Source organism: Coffea arabica, chromosome 11c (assembly GCF_036785885.1).
Source record: "Coffea arabica cultivar ET-39 chromosome 11c, Coffea Arabica ET-39 HiFi, whole genome shotgun sequence".
Classification (NCBI taxonomy): Eukaryota; Viridiplantae; Streptophyta; class Magnoliopsida; order Gentianales; family Rubiaceae; genus Coffea; species Coffea arabica.
The window spans coordinates 20,084,564-20,104,536 of NC_092330.1; the positions used below are offsets into that span (position 1 = coordinate 20,084,564).

At 43.8% G+C, this 19,973-nt stretch overlaps 5 non-coding genes and 16 pseudogenes across 5 annotated transcripts; all 21 read left to right on the forward strand.

Moving 5' to 3' along the window:
• The first annotated feature begins 764 nt into the window (after window positions 1-764).
• LOC140020035 (5S ribosomal RNA) lies at window positions 765-888 on the forward strand (annotated as a pseudogene).
• A 919-nt stretch (window positions 889-1,807) lies between these two features.
• On the forward strand, window positions 1,808-1,925 carry LOC140019447 (5S ribosomal RNA; annotated as a pseudogene).
• A 926-nt stretch (window positions 1,926-2,851) lies between these two features.
• Window positions 2,852-2,970, forward strand: LOC140017736 (5S ribosomal RNA). Its single transcript, XR_011824041.1, has one exon. It is a non-coding gene; the product is annotated as a 5S ribosomal RNA (ribosomal RNA).
• Window positions 2,971-3,383: 413 nt separating this feature from the next.
• On the forward strand, window positions 3,384-3,501 carry LOC140018583 (5S ribosomal RNA; annotated as a pseudogene).
• Window positions 3,502-4,426: 925 nt separating this feature from the next.
• LOC140019449 (5S ribosomal RNA) lies at window positions 4,427-4,544 on the forward strand (annotated as a pseudogene).
• A 925-nt stretch (window positions 4,545-5,469) lies between these two features.
• LOC140018584 (5S ribosomal RNA) lies at window positions 5,470-5,587 on the forward strand (annotated as a pseudogene).
• Window positions 5,588-6,514: 927 nt separating this feature from the next.
• LOC140017737 (5S ribosomal RNA) lies at window positions 6,515-6,633 on the forward strand. The gene has a single exon (XR_011824042.1). It is a non-coding gene; the product is annotated as a 5S ribosomal RNA (ribosomal RNA).
• Window positions 6,634-7,044: 411 nt separating this feature from the next.
• LOC140019450 (5S ribosomal RNA) lies at window positions 7,045-7,162 on the forward strand (annotated as a pseudogene).
• A 925-nt stretch (window positions 7,163-8,087) lies between these two features.
• LOC140020386 (5S ribosomal RNA) lies at window positions 8,088-8,205 on the forward strand (annotated as a pseudogene).
• A 925-nt stretch (window positions 8,206-9,130) lies between these two features.
• On the forward strand, window positions 9,131-9,254 carry LOC140020036 (5S ribosomal RNA; annotated as a pseudogene).
• A 919-nt stretch (window positions 9,255-10,173) lies between these two features.
• Window positions 10,174-10,291, forward strand: LOC140019451 (5S ribosomal RNA; annotated as a pseudogene).
• Window positions 10,292-11,218: 927 nt separating this feature from the next.
• On the forward strand, window positions 11,219-11,337 carry LOC140017738 (5S ribosomal RNA). Its single transcript, XR_011824043.1, has one exon. It is a non-coding gene; the product is annotated as a 5S ribosomal RNA (ribosomal RNA).
• A 413-nt stretch (window positions 11,338-11,750) lies between these two features.
• Window positions 11,751-11,868, forward strand: LOC140018585 (5S ribosomal RNA; annotated as a pseudogene).
• Window positions 11,869-12,793: 925 nt separating this feature from the next.
• LOC140019452 (5S ribosomal RNA) lies at window positions 12,794-12,911 on the forward strand (annotated as a pseudogene).
• Window positions 12,912-13,836: 925 nt separating this feature from the next.
• On the forward strand, window positions 13,837-13,954 carry LOC140020387 (5S ribosomal RNA; annotated as a pseudogene).
• A 927-nt stretch (window positions 13,955-14,881) lies between these two features.
• On the forward strand, window positions 14,882-15,000 carry LOC140017463 (5S ribosomal RNA). Its single transcript, XR_011823772.1, has one exon. It is a non-coding gene; the product is annotated as a 5S ribosomal RNA (ribosomal RNA).
• A 411-nt stretch (window positions 15,001-15,411) lies between these two features.
• On the forward strand, window positions 15,412-15,529 carry LOC140018586 (5S ribosomal RNA; annotated as a pseudogene).
• Window positions 15,530-16,456: 927 nt separating this feature from the next.
• On the forward strand, window positions 16,457-16,575 carry LOC140017739 (5S ribosomal RNA). Its single transcript, XR_011824044.1, has one exon. It is a non-coding gene; the product is annotated as a 5S ribosomal RNA (ribosomal RNA).
• A 411-nt stretch (window positions 16,576-16,986) lies between these two features.
• LOC140019453 (5S ribosomal RNA) lies at window positions 16,987-17,104 on the forward strand (annotated as a pseudogene).
• Window positions 17,105-18,029: 925 nt separating this feature from the next.
• On the forward strand, window positions 18,030-18,147 carry LOC140020389 (5S ribosomal RNA; annotated as a pseudogene).
• A 925-nt stretch (window positions 18,148-19,072) lies between these two features.
• On the forward strand, window positions 19,073-19,196 carry LOC140020037 (5S ribosomal RNA; annotated as a pseudogene).
• The last annotated feature ends 777 nt before the right edge of the window (window positions 19,197-19,973 follow it).

Consider the following 19,973-nt stretch of genomic DNA (forward strand, 5'->3'; position numbering starts at 1 on the left):
AATAATTTATAAAAAATATATATTATCAATATAATTTGATTAGGATGATGTATTTGAGTAAAATCAATTTGATTTATTTTCTTATTTGGTTTTTTCTTTGCATTAGCTAGAAATTTGTTTACAAATATATCTTTTTCTCTTTTTTGTTAGAAATTATAAATTTTGGCAAATTTGTTCGGGTAGACCCGACCCGGATCCGAGACTCGCCGGGTCCGGATCCGGAACACCGAATAAAAGACCCGTCGGGTAAACGGGTCGGCTCCGGGTCCGGGTCCGGAATAATGAATTCCGGCCCGGACCCGGCCCGTTGACACCCCTAGGTGACCCCCTGGGAAATCCTCGTGTTGCACCCCTCCCTTTTTTGTTTCGAAATCCAAATTTTCCCTTCGTTCTTTATGCTGTAGTAATTTAGCTCCGTCGGAACGATTGCTTTATATTTTGCTTCTCATCGAAGCATGAAGGCGGATCTGAAGGCGCGAGACAAGTCAGGAACGGTACGGCTGAATCGAAGCCCGGATCGTCGGTCAATGTTGTCGGCGCAAATGCATAAGCGCAAGCGTGAAGGATCAATTTCAGGATAATTGAGAGTTGTGCGACGAGGGAAAAAAAAGGTGCAAAGCAACAAGAAAAAAATATAAAAGTAAATAAATAAAAGGATGAGAGGAAATTCATGAATTGACGCTTAGAATGAATTCGGGTCCAGAAAAGCCAAACTGCTTCACAGGACGTGGCAGTTTAAAAGAATAAAGCGAAAGGAACATGGCGGGTGCGATCATACCAGCACTAATGCACCGGATCCCATCAGAACTTCGAAGTTAAGCGTGCTTGGGCGACAGTAGTACTAGGATGGGTGACCCTAGGCCTGTCAACGGGTCGGGTCTACACCCGGATCCGGATCGGATCCCTGAAATTTTTGCGGGTATGGGTAGGGATTTAATTCCGTTATCCGGATCCGGATCCGTTTTTTCAAACAAAAAAACGGGTCGGATACGGAATATAGTATTCCGACCCGTATTAGACCCGGATCCGGATATAAATGATTTAATAATTTATAAAAAATATATATTATCAATATAATTTGATTAGGATGATGTATTTGAGTAAAATCAATTTGATTTATTTTCTTATTTGGTTTTTTCTTTGCATTAGCTAGAAATTTGTTTACAAATATATCTTTTTCTCTTTTTTGTTAGAAATTATAAATTTTGGCAAATTTGTTCGGGTAGACCCGACCCGGATCCGAGACTCGCCGGGTCCGGATCCGGAACACCGAATAAAAGACCCGTCGGGTAAACGGGTCGGCTCCGGGTCCGGGTCCGGAATAATGAATTCCGGCCCGGACCCGGCCCGTTGACACCCCTAGGTGACCCCCTGGGAAATCCTCGTGTTGCACCCCTCCCTTTTTTGTTTCGAAATCCAAATTTTCCCTTCGTTCTTTATGCTGTAGTAATTTAGCTCCGTCGGAACGATTGCTTTATATTTTGCTTCTCATCGAAGCATGAAGGCGGATCTGAAGGCGCGAGACAAGTCAGGAACGGTACGGCTGGATCGAAGCCCGGATCGTCGGTCAAAGTTGTCGGCGCAAATGCATAAGCGCAAGCGTGAAGGATCAATTTCAGGATAATTGAGAGTTGTGCGACGAGGGAAAAAAAAGGTGCAAAGCAACAAGAAAAAAATATAAAAGTAAATAAATAAAAGGATGAGAGGAAATTCATGAATTGACGCTTAGAATGAATTCGGGTCCAGAAAAGCCAAACTGCTTCACAGGACGTGGCAGTTTAAAAGAATAAAGCGAAAGGAACATGGCGGGTGCGATCATACCAGCACTAATGCACCGGATCCCATCAGAACTTCGAAGTTAAGCGTGCTTGGGCGACAGTAGTACTAGGATGGGTGACCCTAGGCCGGTCAACGGGTCGGGTCTACACCCGGATCCGGATCGGATCCCTGAAATTTTTGCGGGTATGGGTAGGGATTTAATTCCGTTATCCGGATCCGGATCCGTTTTTTCAAACAAAAAAACGGGTCGGATACGGAATATAGTATTCCGACCCGTATTAGACCCGGATTCGGATATAAATGATTTAATAATTTATAAAAAATATATATTATCAATATAATTTGATTAGGATGATGTATTTGAGTAAAATCAATTTGATTTATTTTCTTATTTGGTTTTTTCTTTGCATTAGCTAGAAATTAGTTTACAAATATATCTTTTTCTCTTTTTTGTTAGAAATTATAAATTTTGGCAAATTTGTTCGGGTAGACCCGACCCGGATCCGAGACTCGCCGGGTCCGGATCCGGAACACCGAATAAAAGACCCGTCGGGTAAACGGGTCGGCTCCGGGTCCGGGTCCGGAATAATGAATTCCGGCCCGGACCCGGCCCGTTGACACCCCTAGGTGACCACCTGGGAAATCCTCGTGTTGCACCCCTCCCTTTTTTGTTTCGAAATCCAAATTTCCCCTTCGTTCTTTATGCTGTAGTAATTTAGCTCCGTCGGAACGATTGCTTTATATTTTGCTTCTCATCGAAGCATGAAGGCGGATCTGAAGGCGCGAGACAAGTCAGGAACGGTACGGCTGGATCGAAACCCGGATCGTCGGTCAAAGTTGTCGGCGCAAATGTATAAGTGCAAGCGTGAAGGATCAATTTCAGAATAATTGAGAGTTGCGCGACGAGGGAAAAAAAATGGTGCAAATCAACAAGAAAAAAATGTAAAAGTAAATAAATAAAAGGATGAGGGGAAATTCTTGAATTGACGCTTAAAATGAATTCGGGTCCAGAAAAGCCACACTGCTTCACAGGACGGGGCAGTTTAAAAGAATAAAGCGAAAGGAACATGGTGGGTGCGATCATACCAGCACTAATGCACCGGATCCCATCAGAACTCCGAAGTTAAGCATGCTTGGGCGAGAGTAGTACTAGGATGGGTGACCCCCTGGGAAGTCCTCGTGTTGCACCCCTCCCTTTTTTGTTTCGAAATCCAAATTTCCCCTTCGTTCTTTATGCTGTAGTAATTTAGCTCCGTCGGAACGATTGCTTTATATTTTGCTTCTTATCGAAGCATGAAGGCGGATCTGAAGGCGCGAGACAAGTCAGGAACGGTACGGCTGGATCGAAGCCCGGATCGTCGGTCAAAGTTGTCGGCGCAAATGTATAAGTGCAAGCGTGAAGGATCAATTTCAGAATAATTGAGAGTTGCGCGACGAGGGAAAAAAAAATGGTGCAAATCAACAAGAAAAAAATGTAAAAGTAAATAAATAAAAGGATGAGGGGAAATTCTTGAATTGACGCTTAAAATGAATTCGGGTCCAGAAAAGCCAAACTGCTTCACAGGACGTGGCAGTTTAAAAGAATAAAGCGAAAGAAACATGGCGGGTGCGATCATACCAGCACTAATGCACCGGATCCCATCAGAACTCCGAAGTTAAGCGTGCTTGGGCGACAGTAGTACTAGGATGGGTGACCCTAGGCCTGTCAACGGGTCGGGTCTAGACCCGGATCCGGATCGGATCGCTGAAATTTTTTCGGGTATGGGTAGGGATTTAATTCCGTTATCCGGATCCGGATCCGTTTTTTCAAACAAAAAAATGGGTCGGATACGGAATATAGTATTCCGACCCGTATTAGACCCGGATCCGGATATAAATGATTTAATAATTTATAAAAAATATATATTATCAATATAATTTGATTAGGATGATGTATTTGAGTAAAATCAATTTGATTTATTTTCTTATTTGGTTTTTTCTTTGCATTAGTTAGAAATTAGTTTACAAATATATTTTTTTCTCTTTTTTGTTAGAAATTATAAATTTTGGCAAATTTGTTCGGGTAGACCCGACCCGGATCCGAGACTCGCCGGGTCCGGATCCGGAACACAGAATAAAAGACCCGTCGGGTAAACGGGTCGGATCCGGGTCCGGGTCCGGAATAATGAATTCCGGCCCGGACCCGGCCCGTTGACACCCCTAGGTGACCCCCTGGGAAATCCTCGTGTTGCACCCCTCCCTTTTTTGTTTCGAAATCCAAATTTCCCCTTCGTTCTTTATGCTGTAGTAATTTAGCTCCGTCGGAACGATTGCTTTATATTTTGCTTCTCATCGAAGCATGAAGGCGGATCTGAAGGCGCGAGACAAGTCAGGAACGGTACGGCTGGATCGAAGCCCGGATCGTCGGTCAAAGTTGTCGGCGCAAATGCATAAGCGCAAGCGTGAATGATCAATTTCAGGATAATTGAGAGTTGTGCGACGAGGGAAAAAAAAGGTGCAAAGCAACAAGAAAAAAATATAAAAGTAAATAAATAAAAGGATGAGAGGAAATTCATGAATTGACGCTTAGAATGAATTCGGGTCCAGAAAAGCCAAACTGCTTCACAGGACGTGGCAGTTTAAAAGAATAAAGCGAAAGGAACATGGCGGGTGCGATCATACCAGCACTAATGCACCGGATCCCATCAGAACTTCGAAGTTAAGCGTGCTTGGGCGACAGTAGTACTAGGATGGGTGACCCTAGGCCGGTCAACGGGTCGGGTCTACACCCGGATCCGGATCGGATCCCTGAAATTTTTGCGGGTATGGGTAGGGATTTAATTCCGTTATCCGGATCCGGATCCGTTTTTTCAAACAAAAAAACGGGTCGGATACGGAATATAGTATTCCGACCCGTATTAGACCCGGATCCGGATATAAATGATTTAATAATTTATAAAAAATATATATTATCAATATAATTTGATTAGGATGATGTATTTGAGTAAAATCAATTTGATTTATTTTCTTATTTGGTTTTTTCTTTGCATTAGCTAGAAATTAGTTTACAAATATATCTTTTTCTCTTTTTTGTTAGAAATTATAAATTTTGGCAAATTTGTTCGGGTAGACCCGACCCGGATCCGAGACTCGCCGGGTCCGGATCCGGAACACCGAATAAAAGACCCGTCGGGTAAACGGGTCGGCTCCGGGTCCGGGTCCGGAATAATGAATTCCGGCCCGGACCCGGCCCGTTGACACCCCTAGGTGACCCCCTGGGAAATCCTCGTGTTGCACCCCTCCCTTTTTTGTTTCGAAATCCAAATTTTCCCTTCGTTCTTTATGCTGTAGTAATTTAGCTCCGTCGGAACGATTGCTTTATATTTTGCTTCTCATCGAAGCATGAAGGCGGATCTGAAGGCGCGAGACAAGTCAGGAACGGTACGGCTGGATCGAAGCCCGGATCGTCGGTCAAAGTTGTCGGCGCAAATGTATAAGCGCAAGCGTGAAGGATCAATTTCAGGATAATTGAGAGTTGTGCGACGAGGGAAAAAAAAGGTGCAAAGCAACAAGAAAAAAATATAAAAGTAAATAAATAAAAGGATGAGAGGAAATTCATGAATTGACGCTTAGAATGAATTCGGGTCCAGAAAAGCCAAACTGCTTCACAGGACGTGGCAGTTTAAAAGAATAAAGCGAAAGGAACATGGCGGGTGCGATCATACCAGCACTAATGCACCGGATCCCATCAGAACTCCGAAGTTAAGCGTGCTTGGGCGACAGTAGTACTAGGATGGGTGACCCTAGGCCTGTCAACGGGTCGGGTCTAGACCCGGATCCGGATCGGATCGCTGAAATTTTTTCGGGTATGGGTAGGGATTTAATTCCGTTATCCGGATCCGGATCCGTTTTTTCAAACAAAAAAACGGGTCGGATACGGAATATAGTATTCCGACCCGTATTAGACCCGGATCCGGATATAAATGATTTAATAATTTATAAAAAATATATATTATCAATATAATTTGATTAGGATGATGTATTTGAGTAAAATCAATTTGATTTATTTTCTTATTTGGTTTTTTCTTTGCATTAGTTAGAAATTAGTTTACAAATATATTTTTTTCTCTTTTTTGTTAGAAATTATAAATTTTGGCAAATTTGTTCGGGTAGACCCGACCCGGATCCGAGACTCGCCGGGTCCGGATCCGGAACACAGAATAAAAGACCCGTCGGGTAAACGGGTCGGATCCGGGTCCGGGTCCGGAATAATGAATTCCGGCCCGGACCCGGCCCGTTGACACCCCTAGGTGACCCCCTGGGAAATCCTCGTGTTGCACCCCTCCCTTTTTTGTTTCGAAATCCAAATTTCCCCTTCGTTCTTTATGCTGTAGTAATTTAGCTCCGTCGGAACGATTGCTTTATATTTTGCTTCTCATCGAAGCATGAAGGCGGATCTGAAGGCGCGAGACAAGTCAGGAACGGTACGGCTGGATCGAAACCCGGATCGTCGGTCAAAGTTGTCGGCGCAAATGTATAAGTGCAAGCGTGAAGGATCAATTTCAGAATAATTGAGAGTTGCGCGACGAGGGAAAAAAAAATGGTGCAAATCAACAAGAAAAAAATGTAAAAGTAAATAAATAAAAGGATGAGGGGAAATTCTTGAATTGACGCTTAAAATGAATTCGGGTCCAGAAAAGCCACACTGCTTCACAGGACGGGGCAGTTTAAAAGAATAAAGCGAAAGGAACATGGTGGGTGCGATCATACCAGCACTAATGCACCGGATCCCATCAGAACTCCGAAGTTAAGCATGCTTGGGCGAGAGTAGTACTAGGATGGGTGACCCCCTGGGAAGTCCTCGTGTTGCACCCCTCCCTTTTTTGTTTCGAAATCCAAATTTCCCCTTCGTTCTTTATGCTGTAGTAATTTAGCTCCGTCGGAACGATTGCTTTATATTTTGCTTCTTATCGAAGCATGAAGGCGGATCTGAAGGCGCGAGACAAGTCAGGAACGGTACGGCTGGATCGAAGCCCGGATCGTCGGTCAAAGTTGTCGGCGCAAATGTATAAGCGCAAGCGTGAAGGATCAATTTCAGGATAATTGAGAGTTGTGCGACGAGGGAAAAAAAAGGTGCAAAGCAACAAGAAAAAAATATAAAAGTAAATAAATAAAAGGATGAGAAGAAATTCATGAATTGACGCTTAGAATGAATTCGGGTCCAGAAAAGCCAAACTGCTTCACAGGACGTGGCAGTTTAAAAGAATAAAGCGAAAGGAACATGGCGGGTGCGATCATACCAGCACTAATGCACCGGATCCCATCAGAACTTCGAAGTTAAGCGTGCTTGGGCGACAGTAGTACTAGGATGGGTGACCCTAGGCCGGTCAACGGGTCGGGTCTACACCCGGATCCGGATCGGATCCTTGAAATTTTTGCTGGTATGGGTAGGGATTTAATTCCGTTATCCGGATCCGGATCCGTTTTTTCAAACAAAAAAACGGGTCGGATACGGAATATAGTATTCCGACCCGTACTAGACCCGGATCCGGATATAAATGATTTAATAATTTATAAAAAATATATATTATCAATATAATTTGATTAGGATGATGTATTTGAGTAAAATCAATTTGATTTATTTTCTTATTTGGTTTTTTCTTTGCATTAGCTAGAAATTAGTTTACAAATATATCTTTTTCTCTTTTTTGTTAGAAATTATAAATTTTGGCAAATTTGTTCGGGTAGACCCGACCCGGATCCGAGACTCGCCGGGTCCGGATCCGGAACACCGAATAAAAGACCCGTCGGGTAAACGGGTCGGATCCGGGTCCGGGTCCGGAATAAAGAATTCCGGCCCGGACCCGGCCCGTTGACACCCCTAGGTGACCCCCTGGGAAATCCTCGTGTTGCACCCCTCCCTTTTTTGTTTCGAAATCCAAATTTTCCCTTCGTTCTTTATGCTGTAGTAATTTAGCTCCGTCGGAACGATTGCTTTATATTTTGCTTCTCATCGAAGCATGAAGGCGGATCTGAAGGCGCGAGACAAGTCAGGAACGGTACGGCTGAATCGAAGCCCGGATCGTCGGTCAATGTTGTCGGCGCAAATGCATAAGCGCAAGCGTGAAGGATCAATTTCAGGATAATTGAGAGTTGTGCGACGAGGGAAAAAAAAGGTGCAAAGCAACAAGAAAAAAATATAAAAGTAAATAAATAAAAGGATGAGAGGAAATTCATGAATTGACGCTTAGAATGAATTCGGGTCCAGAAAAGCCAAACTGCTTCACAGGACGTGGCAGTTTAAAAGAATAAAGCGAAAGGAACATGGCGGGTGTGATCATACCAGCACTAATGCACCGGATCCCATCAGAACTTCGAAGTTAAGCGTGCTTGGGCGACAGTAGTACTAGGATGGGTGACCCTAGGCCGGTCAACGGGTCGGGTCTACACCCGGATCCGGATCGGATCCCTGAAATTTTTGCGGGTATGGGTAGGGATTTAATTCCGTTATCCGGATCCGGATCCGTTTTTTCAAACAAAAAAACGGGTCGGATACGGAATATAGTATTCCGACCCGTATTAGACCCGGATCCGGATATAAATGATTTAATAATTTATAAAAAATATATATTATCAATATAATTTGATTAGGATGATGTATTTGAGTAAAATCAATTTGATTTATTTTCTTATTTGGTTTTTTCTTTGCATTAGCTAGAAATTTGTTTACAAATATATCTTTTTCTCTTTTTTGTTAGAAATTATAAATTTTGGCAAATTTGTTCGGGTAGACCCGACCCGGATCCGAGACTCGCCGGGTCCGGATCCGGAACACCGAATAAAAGACCCGTCGGGTAAACGGGTCGGCTCCGGGTCCGGGTCCGGAATAATGAATTCCGGCCCGGACCCGGCCCGTTGACACCCCTAGGTGACCCCCTGGGAAATCCTCGTGTTGCACCCCTCCCTTTTTTGTTTCGAAATCCAAATTTTCCCTTCGTTCTTTATGCTGTAGTAATTTAGCTCCGTCGGAACGATTGCTTTATATTTTGCTTCTCATCGAAGCATGAAGGCGGATCTGAAGGCGCGAGACAAGTCAGGAACGGTACGGCTGAATCGAAGCCCGGATCGTCGGTCAATGTTGTCGGCGCAAATGCATAAGCGCAAGCGTGAAGGATCAATTTCAGGATAATTGAGAGTTGTGCGACGAGGGAAAAAAAAGGTGCAAAGCAACAAGAAAAAAATATAAAAGTAAATAAATAAAAGGATGAGAGGAAATTCATGAATTGACGCTTAGAATGAATTCGGGTCCAGAAAAGCCAAACTGCTTCACAGGACGTGGCAGTTTAAAAGAATAAAGCGAAAGGAACATGGCGGGTGCGATCATACCAGCACTAATGCACCGGATCCCATCAGAACTTCGAAGTTAAGCGTGCTTGGGCGACAGTAGTACTAGGATGGGTGACCCTAGGCCTGTCAACGGGTCGGGTCTACACCCGGATCCGGATCGGATCCCTGAAATTTTTGCGGGTATGGGTAGGGATTTAATTCCGTTATCCGGATCCGGATCCGTTTTTTCAAACAAAAAAACGGGTCGGATACGGAATATAGTATTCCGACCCGTATTAGACCCGGATCCGGATATAAATGATTTAATAATTTATAAAAAATATATATTATCAATATAATTTGATTAGGATGATGTATTTGAGTAAAATCAATTTGATTTATTTTCTTATTTGGTTTTTTCTTTGCATTAGCTAGAAATTTGTTTACAAATATATCTTTTTCTCTTTTTTGTTAGAAATTATAAATTTTGGCAAATTTGTTCGGGTAGACCCGACCCGGATCCGAGACTCGCCGGGTCCGGATCCGGAACACCGAATAAAAGACCCGTCGGGTAAACGGGTCGGCTCCGGGTCCGGGTCCGGAATAATGAATTCCGGCCCGGACCCGGCCCGTTGACACCCCTAGGTGACCCCCTGGGAAATCCTCGTGTTGCACCCCTCCCTTTTTTGTTTCGAAATCCAAATTTTCCCTTCGTTCTTTATGCTGTAGTAATTTAGCTCCGTCGGAACGATTGCTTTATATTTTGCTTCTCATCGAAGCATGAAGGCGGATCTGAAGGCGCGAGACAAGTCAGGAACGGTACGGCTGGATCGAAGCCCGGATCGTCGGTCAAAGTTGTCGGCGCAAATGCATAAGCGCAAGCGTGAAGGATCAATTTCAGGATAATTGAGAGTTGTGCGACGAGGGAAAAAAAAGGTGCAAAGCAACAAGAAAAAAATATAAAAGTAAATAAATAAAAGGATGAGAGGAAATTCATGAATTGACGCTTAGAATGAATTCGGGTCCAGAAAAGCCAAACTGCTTCACAGGACGTGGCAGTTTAAAAGAATAAAGCGAAAGGAACATGGCGGGTGCGATCATACCAGCACTAATGCACCGGATCCCATCAGAACTTCGAAGTTAAGCGTGCTTGGGCGACAGTAGTACTAGGATGGGTGACCCTAGGCCGGTCAACGGGTCGGGTCTACACCCGGATCCGGATCGGATCCCTGAAATTTTTGCGGGTATGGGTAGGGATTTAATTCCGTTATCCGGATCCGGATCCGTTTTTTCAAACAAAAAAACGGGTCGGATACGGAATATAGTATTCCGACCCGTATTAGACCCGGATTCGGATATAAATGATTTAATAATTTATAAAAAATATATATTATCAATATAATTTGATTAGGATGATGTATTTGAGTAAAATCAATTTGATTTATTTTCTTATTTGGTTTTTTCTTTGCATTAGCTAGAAATTAGTTTACAAATATATCTTTTTCTCTTTTTTGTTAGAAATTATAAATTTTGGCAAATTTGTTCGGGTAGACCCGACCCGGATCCGAGACTCGCCGGGTCCGGATCCGGAACACCGAATAAAAGACCCGTCGGGTAAACGGGTCGGCTCCGGGTCCGGGTCCGGAATAATGAATTCCGGCCCGGACCCGGCCCGTTGACACCCCTAGGTGACCACCTGGGAAATCCTCGTGTTGCACCCCTCCCTTTTTTGTTTCGAAATCCAAATTTCCCCTTCGTTCTTTATGCTGTAGTAATTTAGCTCCGTCGGAACGATTGCTTTATATTTTGCTTCTCATCGAAGCATGAAGGCGGATCTGAAGGCGCGAGACAAGTCAGGAACGGTACGGCTGGATCGAAACCCGGATCGTCGGTCAAAGTTGTCGGCGCAAATGTATAAGTGCAAGCGTGAAGGATCAATTTCAGAATAATTGAGAGTTGCGCGACGAGGGAAAAAAAAATGGTGCAAATCAACAAGAAAAAAATGTAAAAGTAAATAAATAAAAGGATGAGGGGAAATTCTTGAATTGACGCTTAAAATGAATTCGGGTCCAGAAAAGCCACACTGCTTCACAGGACGGGGCAGTTTAAAAGAATAAAGCGAAAGGAACATGGTGGGTGCGATCATACCAGCACTAATGCACCGGATCCCATCAGAACTCCGAAGTTAAGCATGCTTGGGCGAGAGTAGTACTAGGATGGGTGACCCCCTGGGAAGTCCTCGTGTTGCACCCCTCCCTTTTTTGTTTCGAAATCCAAATTTCCCCTTCGTTCTTTATGCTGTAGTAATTTAGCTCCGTCGGAACGATTGCTTTATATTTTGCTTCTTATCGAAGCATGAAGGCGGATCTGAAGGCGCGAGACAAGTCAGGAACGGTACGGCTGGATCGAAGCCCGGATCGTCGGTCAAAGTTGTCGGCGCAAATGTATAAGTGCAAGCGTGAAGGATCAATTTCAGAATAATTGAGAGTTGCGCGACGAGGGAAAAAAAAATGGTGCAAATCAACAAGAAAAAAATGTAAAAGTAAATAAATAAAAGGATGAGGGGAAATTCTTGAATTGACGCTTAAAATGAATTCGGGTCCAGAAAAGCCAAACTGCTTCACAGGACGTGGCAGTTTAAAAGAATAAAGCGAAAGAAACATGGCGGGTGCGATCATACCAGCACTAATGCACCGGATCCCATCAGAACTCCGAAGTTAAGCGTGCTTGGGCGACAGTAGTACTAGGATGGGTGACCCTAGGCCTGTCAACGGGTCGGGTCTAGACCCGGATCCGGATCGGATCGCTGAAATTTTTTCGGGTATGGGTAGGGATTTAATTCCGTTATCCGGATCCGGATCCGTTTTTTCAAACAAAAAAATGGGTCGGATACGGAATATAGTATTCCGACCCGTATTAGACCCGGATCCGGATATAAATGATTTAATAATTTATAAAAAATATATATTATCAATATAATTTGATTAGGATGATGTATTTGAGTAAAATCAATTTGATTTATTTTCTTATTTGGTTTTTTCTTTGCATTAGTTAGAAATTAGTTTACAAATATATTTTTTTCTCTTTTTTGTTAGAAATTATAAATTTTGGCAAATTTGTTCGGGTAGACCCGACCCGGATCCGAGACTCGCCGGGTCCGGATCCGGAACACAGAATAAAAGACCCGTCGGGTAAACGGGTCGGATCCGGGTCCGGGTCCGGAATAATGAATTCCGGCCCGGACCCGGCCCGTTGACACCCCTAGGTGACCCCCTGGGAAATCCTCGTGTTGCACCCCTCCCTTTTTTGTTTCGAAATCCAAATTTCCCCTTCGTTCTTTATGCTGTAGTAATTTAGCTCCGTCGGAACGATTGCTTTATATTTTGCTTCTCATCGAAGCATGAAGGCGGATCTGAAGGCGCGAGACAAGTCAGGAACGGTACGGCTGGATCGAAGCCCGGATCGTCGGTCAAAGTTGTCGGCGCAAATGCATAAGCGCAAGCGTGAAGGATCAATTTCAGGATAATTGAGAGTTGTGCGACGAGGGAAAAAAAAGGTGCAAAGCAACAAGAAAAAAATATAAAAGTAAATAAATAAAAGGATGAGAGGAAATTCATGAATTGACGCTTAGAATGAATTCGGGTCCAGAAAAGCCAAACTGCTTCACAGGACGTGGCAGTTTAAAAGAATAAAGCGAAAGGAACATGGCGGGTGCGATCATACCAGCACTAATGCACCGGATCCCATCAGAACTTCGAAGTTAAGCGTGCTTGGGCGACAGTAGTACTAGGATGGGTGACCCTAGGCCGGTCAACGGGTCGGGTCTACACCCGGATCCGGATCGGATCCCTGAAATTTTTGCGGGTATGGGTAGGGATTTAATTCCGTTATCCGGATCCGGATCCGTTTTTTCAAACAAAAAAACGGGTCGGATACGGAATATAGTATTCCGACCCGTATTAGACCCGGATCCGGATATAAATGATTTAATAATTTATAAAAAATATATATTATCAATATAATTTGATTAGGATGATGTATTTGAGTAAAATCAATTTGATTTATTTTCTTATTTGGTTTTTTCTTTGCATTAGCTAGAAATTAGTTTACAAATATATCTTTTTCTCTTTTTTGTTAGAAATTATAAATTTTGGCAAATTTGTTCGGGTAGACCCGACCCGGATCCGAGACTCGCCGGGTCCGGATCCGGAACACCGAATAAAAGACCCGTCGGGTAAACGGGTCGGATCCGGGTCCGGGTCCGGAATAAAGAATTCCGGCCCGGACCCGGCCCGTTGACACCCCTAGGTGACCCCCTGGGAAATCCTCGTGTTGCACCCCTCCCTTTTTTGTTTCGAAATCCAAATTTTCCCTTCGTTCTTTATGCTGTAGTAATTTAGCTCCGTCGGAACGATTGCTTTATATTTTGCTTCTCATCGAAGCATGAAGGCGGATCTGAAGGCGCGAGACAAGTCAGGAACGGTACGGCTGAATCGAAGCCCGGATCGTCGGTCAATGTTGTCGGCGCAAATGCATAAGCGCAAGCGTGAAGGATCAATTTCAGGATAATTGAGAGTTGTGCGACGAGGGAAAAAAAAGGTGCAAAGCAACAAGAAAAAAATATAAAAGTAAATAAATAAAAGGATGAGAGGAAATTCATGAATTGACGCTTAGAATGAATTCGGGTCCAGAAAAGCCAAACTGCTTCACAGGACGTGGCAGTTTAAAAGAATAAAGCGAAAGGAACATGGCGGGTGTGATCATACCAGCACTAATGCACCGGATCCCATCAGAACTTCGAAGTTAAGCGTGCTTGGGCGACAGTAGTACTAGGATGGGTGACCCTAGGCCGGTCAACGGGTCGGGTCTACACCCGGATCCGGATCGGATCCCTGAAATTTTTGCGGGTATGGGTAGGGATTTAATTCCGTTATCCGGATCCGGATCCGTTTTTTCAAACAAAAAAACGGGTCGGATACGGAATATAGTATTCCGACCCGTATTAGACCCGGATCCGGATATAAATGATTTAATAATTTATAAAAAATATATATTATCAATATAATTTGATTAGGATGATGTATTTGAGTAAAATCAATTTGATTTATTTTCTTATTTGGTTTTTTCTTTGCATTAGCTAGAAATTAGTTTACAAATATATCTTTTTCTCTTTTTTGTTAGAAATTATAAATTTTGGCAAATTTGTTCGGGTAGACCCGACCCGGATCCGAGACTCGCCGGGTCCGGATCCGGAACACCGAATAAAAGACCCGTCGGGTAAACGGGTCGGCTCCGGGTCCGGGTCCGGAATAATGAATTCCGGCCCGGACCCGGCCCGTTGACACCCCTAGGTGACCCCCTGGGAAATCCTCGTGTTGCACCCCTCCCTTTTTTGTTTCGAAATCCAAATTTTCCCTTCGTTCTTTATGCTGTAGTAATTTAGCTCCGTCGGAACGATTGCTTTATATTTTGCTTCTCATCGAAGCATGAAGGCGGATCTGAAGGCGCGAGACAAGTCAGGAACGGTACGGCTGGATCGAAGCCCGGATCGTCGGTCAAAGTTGTCGGCGCAAATGTATAAGCGCAAGCGTGAAGGATCAATTTCAGGATAATTGAGAGTTGCGCGACGAGGGAAAAAAAAATGGTGCAAATCAACAAGAAAAAAATGTAAAAGTAAATAAATAAAAGGATGAGGGGAAATTCTTGAATTGACGCTTAAAATGAATTCGGGTCCAGAAAAGCCACACTGCTTCACAGGACGGGGCAGTTTAAAAGAATAAAGCGAAAGGAACATGGCGGGTGCGATCATACCAGCACTAATGCACCGGATCCCATCAGAACTCCGAAGTTAAGCGTGCTTGGGCGAGAGTAGTACTAGGATGGGTGACCCCCTGGGAAGTCCTCGTGTTGCACCCCTCCCTTTTTTGTTTCGAAATCCAAATTTCCCCTTCGTTCTTTATGCTGTAGTAATTTAGCTCCGTCGGAACGATTGCTTGATATTTTGCTTCTCATCGAAGCATGAAGGCGGATCTGAAGGCGCGAGACAAGTCAGGAACGGTACGGCTGGATCGAAGCCCGGATCGTCGGTCAAAGTTGTCGGCGCAAATGTATAAGCGGAAGCGTGAAGGATCAATTTCAGGATAATTGAGAGTTGTGCGACGAGGGAAAAAAAAGGTGCAAAGCAACAAGAAAAAAATATAAAAGTAAATAAATAAAAGGATGAGAGGAAATTCATGAATTGACGCTTAGAATGAATTCGGGTCCAGAAAAGCCAAACTGCTTCACAGGACGTGGCAGTTTAAAAGAATAAAGCGAAAGGAACATGGCGGGTGCGATCATACCAGCACTAATGCACCGGATCCCATCAGAACTCCGAAGTTAAGCGTGCTTGGGCGACAGTAGTACTAGGATGGGTGACCCTAGGCCTGTCAACGGGTCGGGTCTAGACCCGGATCCGGATCGGATCGCTGAAATTTTTTCGGGTATGGGTAGGGATTTAATTCCGTTATCCGGATCCGGATCCGTTTTTTCAAACAAAAAAACGGGTCGGATACGGAATATAGTATTCCGACCCGTATTAGACCCGGATCCGGATATAAATGATTTAATAATTTATAAAAAATATATATTATCAATATAATTTGATTAGGATGATGTATTTGAGTAAAATCAATTTGATTTATTTTCTTATTTGGTTTTTTCTTTGCATTAGTTAGAAATTAGTTTACAAATATATTTTTTTCTCTTTTTTGTTAGAAATTATAAATTTTGGCAAATTTGTTCGGGTAGACCCGACCCGGATCCGAGACTCGCCGGGTCCGGATCCGGAACACAGAATAAAAGACCCGTCGGGTAAACGGGTCGGATCCGGGTCCGGGTCCGGAATAATGAATTCCGGCCCGGACCCGGCCCGTTGACACCCCTAGGTGACCCCCTGGGAAATCCTCGTGTTGCACCCCTCCCTTTTTTGTTTCGAAATCCAAATTTCCCCTTCGTTCTTTATGCTGTAGTAATTTAGCTCCGTCGGAACGATTGCTTTATATTTTGCTTCTCATCGAAGCATGAAGGCGGATCTGAAGGCGCGAGACAAGTCAGGAACGGTACGGCTGGATCGAAACCCGGATCGTCGGTCAAAGTTGTCGGCGCAAATGTATAAGTGCAAGCGTGAAGGATCAATTTCAGAATAATTGAGAGTTGCGCGACGAGGGAAAAAAAAATGGTGCAAATCAACAAGAAAAAAATGTAAAAGTAAATAAATAAAAGGATGAGGGGAAATTCTTGAATTGACGCTTAAAATGAATTCGGGTCCAGAAAAGCCACACTGCTTCACAGGACGGGGCAGTTTAAAAGAATAAAGCGAAAGGAACATGGTGGGTGCGATCATACCAGCACTAATGCACCGGATCCCATCAGAACTCCGAAGTTAAGCATGCTTGGGCGAGAGTAGTACTAGGATGGGTGACCCCCTGGGAAGTCCTCGTGTTGCACCCCTCCCTTTTTTGTTTCGAAATCCAAATTTCCCCTTCGTTCTTTATGCTGTAGTAATTTAGCTCCGTCGGAACGATTGCTTTATATTTTGCTTCTTATCGAAGCATGAAGGCGGATCTGAAGGCGCGAGACAAGTCAGGAACGGTACGGCTGGATCGAAGCCCGGATCGTCGGTCAAAGTTGTCGGCGCAAATGTATAAGCGCAAGCGTGAAGGATCAATTTCAGGATAATTGAGAGTTGTGCGACGAGGGAAAAAAAAGGTGCAAAGCAACAAGAAAAAAATATAAAAGTAAATAAATAAAAGGATGAGAAGAAATTCATGAATTGACGCTTAGAATGAATTCGGGTCCAGAAAAGCCAAACTGCTTCACAGGACGTGGCAGTTTAAAAGAATAAAGCGAAAGGAACATGGCGGGTGCGATCATACCAGCACTAATGCACCGGATCCCATCAGAACTTCGAAGTTAAGCGTGCTTGGGCGACAGTAGTACTAGGATGGGTGACCCTAGGCCGGTCAACGGGTCGGGTCTACACCCGGATCCGGATCGGATCCTTGAAATTTTTGCTGGTATGGGTAGGGATTTAATTCCGTTATCCGGATCCGGATCCGTTTTTTCAAACAAAAAAACGGGTCGGATACGGAATATAGTATTCCGACCCGTACTAGACCCGGATCCGGATATAAATGATTTAATAATTTATAAAAAATATATATTATCAATATAATTTGATTAGGATGATGTATTTGAGTAAAATCAATTTGATTTATTTTCTTATTTGGTTTTTTCTTTGCATTAGCTAGAAATTAGTTTACAAATATATCTTTTTCTCTTTTTTGTTAGAAATTATAAATTTTGGCAAATTTGTTCGGGTAGACCCGACCCGGATCCGAGACTCGCCGGGTCCGGATCCGGAACACCGAATAAAAGACCCGTCGGGTAAACGGGTCGGATCCGGGTCCGGGTCCGGAATAAAGAATTCCGGCCCGGACCCGGCCCGTTGACACCCCTAGGTGACCCCCTGGGAAATCCTCGTGTTGCACCCCTCCCTTTTTTGTTTCGAAATCCAAATTTTCCCTTCGTTCTTTATGCTGTAGTAATTTAGCTCCGTCGGAACGATTGCTTTATATTTTGCTTCTCATCGAAGCATGAAGGCGGATCTGAAGGCGCGAGACAAGTCAGGAACGGTACGGCTGAATCGAAGCCCGGATCGTCGGTCAATGTTGTCGGCGCAAATGCATAAGCGCAAGCGTGAAGGATCAATTTCAGGATAATTGAGAGTTGTGCGACGAGGGAAAAAAAAGGTGCAAAGCAACAAGAAAAAAATATAAAAGTAAATAAATAAAAGGATGAGAGGAAATTCATGAATTGACGCTTAGAATGAATTCGGGTCCAGAAAAGCCAAACTGCTTCACAGGACGTGGCAGTTTAAAAGAATAAAGCGAAAGGAACATGGCGGGTGTGATCATACCAGCACTAATGCACCGGATCCCATCAGAACTTCGAAGTTAAGCGTGCTTGGGCGACAGTAGTACTAGGATGGGTGACCCTAGGCCGGTCAACGGGTCGGGTCTACACCCGGATCCGGATCGGATCCCTGAAATTTTTGCGGGTATGGGTAGGGATTTAATTCCGTTATCCGGATCCGGATCCGTTTTTTCAAACAAAAAAACGGGTCGGATACGGAATATAGTATTCCGACCCGTATTAGACCCGGATCCGGATATAAATGATTTAATAATTTATAAAAAATATATATTATCAATATAATTTGATTAGGATGATGTATTTGAGTAAAATCAATTTGATTTATTTTCTTATTTGGTTTTTTCTTTGCATTAGCTAGAAATTTGTTTACAAATATATCTTTTTCTCTTTTTTGTTAGAAATTATAAATTTTGGCAAATTTGTTCGGGTAGACCCGACCCGGATCCGAGACTCGCCGGGTCCGGATCCGGAACACCGAATAAAAGACCCGTCGGGTAAACGGGTCGGCTCCGGGTCCGGGTCCGGAATAATGAATTCCGGCCCGGACCCGGCCCGTTGACACCCCTAGGTGACCCCCTGGGAAATCCTCGTGTTGCACCCCTCCCTTTTTTGTTTCGAAATCCAAATTTTCCCTTCGTTCTTTATGCTGTAGTAATTTAGCTCCGTCGGAACGATTGCTTTATATTTTGCTTCTCATCGAAGCATGAAGGCGGATCTGAAGGCGCGAGACAAGTCAGGAACGGTACGGCTGAATCGAAGCCCGGATCGTCGGTCAATGTTGTCGGCGCAAATGCATAAGCGCAAGCGTGAAGGATCAATTTCAGGATAATTGAGAGTTGTGCGACGAGGGAAAAAAAAGGTGCAAAGCAACAAGAAAAAAATATAAAAGTAAATAAATAAAAGGATGAGAGGAAATTCATGAATTGACGCTTAGAATGAATTCGGGTCCAGAAAAGCCAAACTGCTTCACAGGACGTGGCAGTTTAAAAGAATAAAGCGAAAGGAACATGGCGGGTGCGATCATACCAGCACTAATGCACCGGATCCCATCAGAACTTCGAAGTTAAGCGTGCTTGGGCGACAGTAGTACTAGGATGGGTGACCCTAGGCCTGTCAACGGGTCGGGTCTACACCCGGATCCGGATCGGATCCCTGAAATTTTTGCGGGTATGGGTAGGGATTTAATTCCGTTATCCGGATCCGGATCCGTTTTTTCAAACAAAAAAACGGGTCGGATACGGAATATAGTATTCCGACCCGTATTAGACCCGGATCCGGATATAAATGATTTAATAATTTATAAAAAATATATATTATCAATATAATTTGATTAGGATGATGTATTTGAGTAAAATCAATTTGATTTATTTTCTTATTTGGTTTTTTCTTTGCATTAGCTAGAAATTTGTTTACAAATATATCTTTTTCTCTTTTTTGTTAGAAATTATAAATTTTGGCAAATTTGTTCGGGTAGACCCGACCCGGATCCGAGACTCGCCGGGTCCGGATCCGGAACACCGAATAAAAGACCCGTCGGGTAAACGGGTCGGCTCCGGGTCCGGGTCCGGAATAATGAATTCCGGCCCGGACCCGGCCCGTTGACACCCCTAGGTGACCCCCTGGGAAATCCTCGTGTTGCACCCCTCCCTTTTTTGTTTCGAAATCCAAATTTTCCCTTCGTTCTTTATGCTGTAGTAATTTAGCTCCGTCGGAACGATTGCTTTATATTTTGCTTCTCATCGAAGCATGAAGGCGGATCTGAAGGCGCGAGACAAGTCAGGAACGGTACGGCTGGATCGAAGCCCGGATCGTCGGTCAAAGTTGTCGGCGCAAATGCATAAGCGCAAGCGTGAAGGATCAATTTCAGGATAATTGAGAGTTGTGCGACGAGGGAAAAAAAAGGTGCAAAGCAA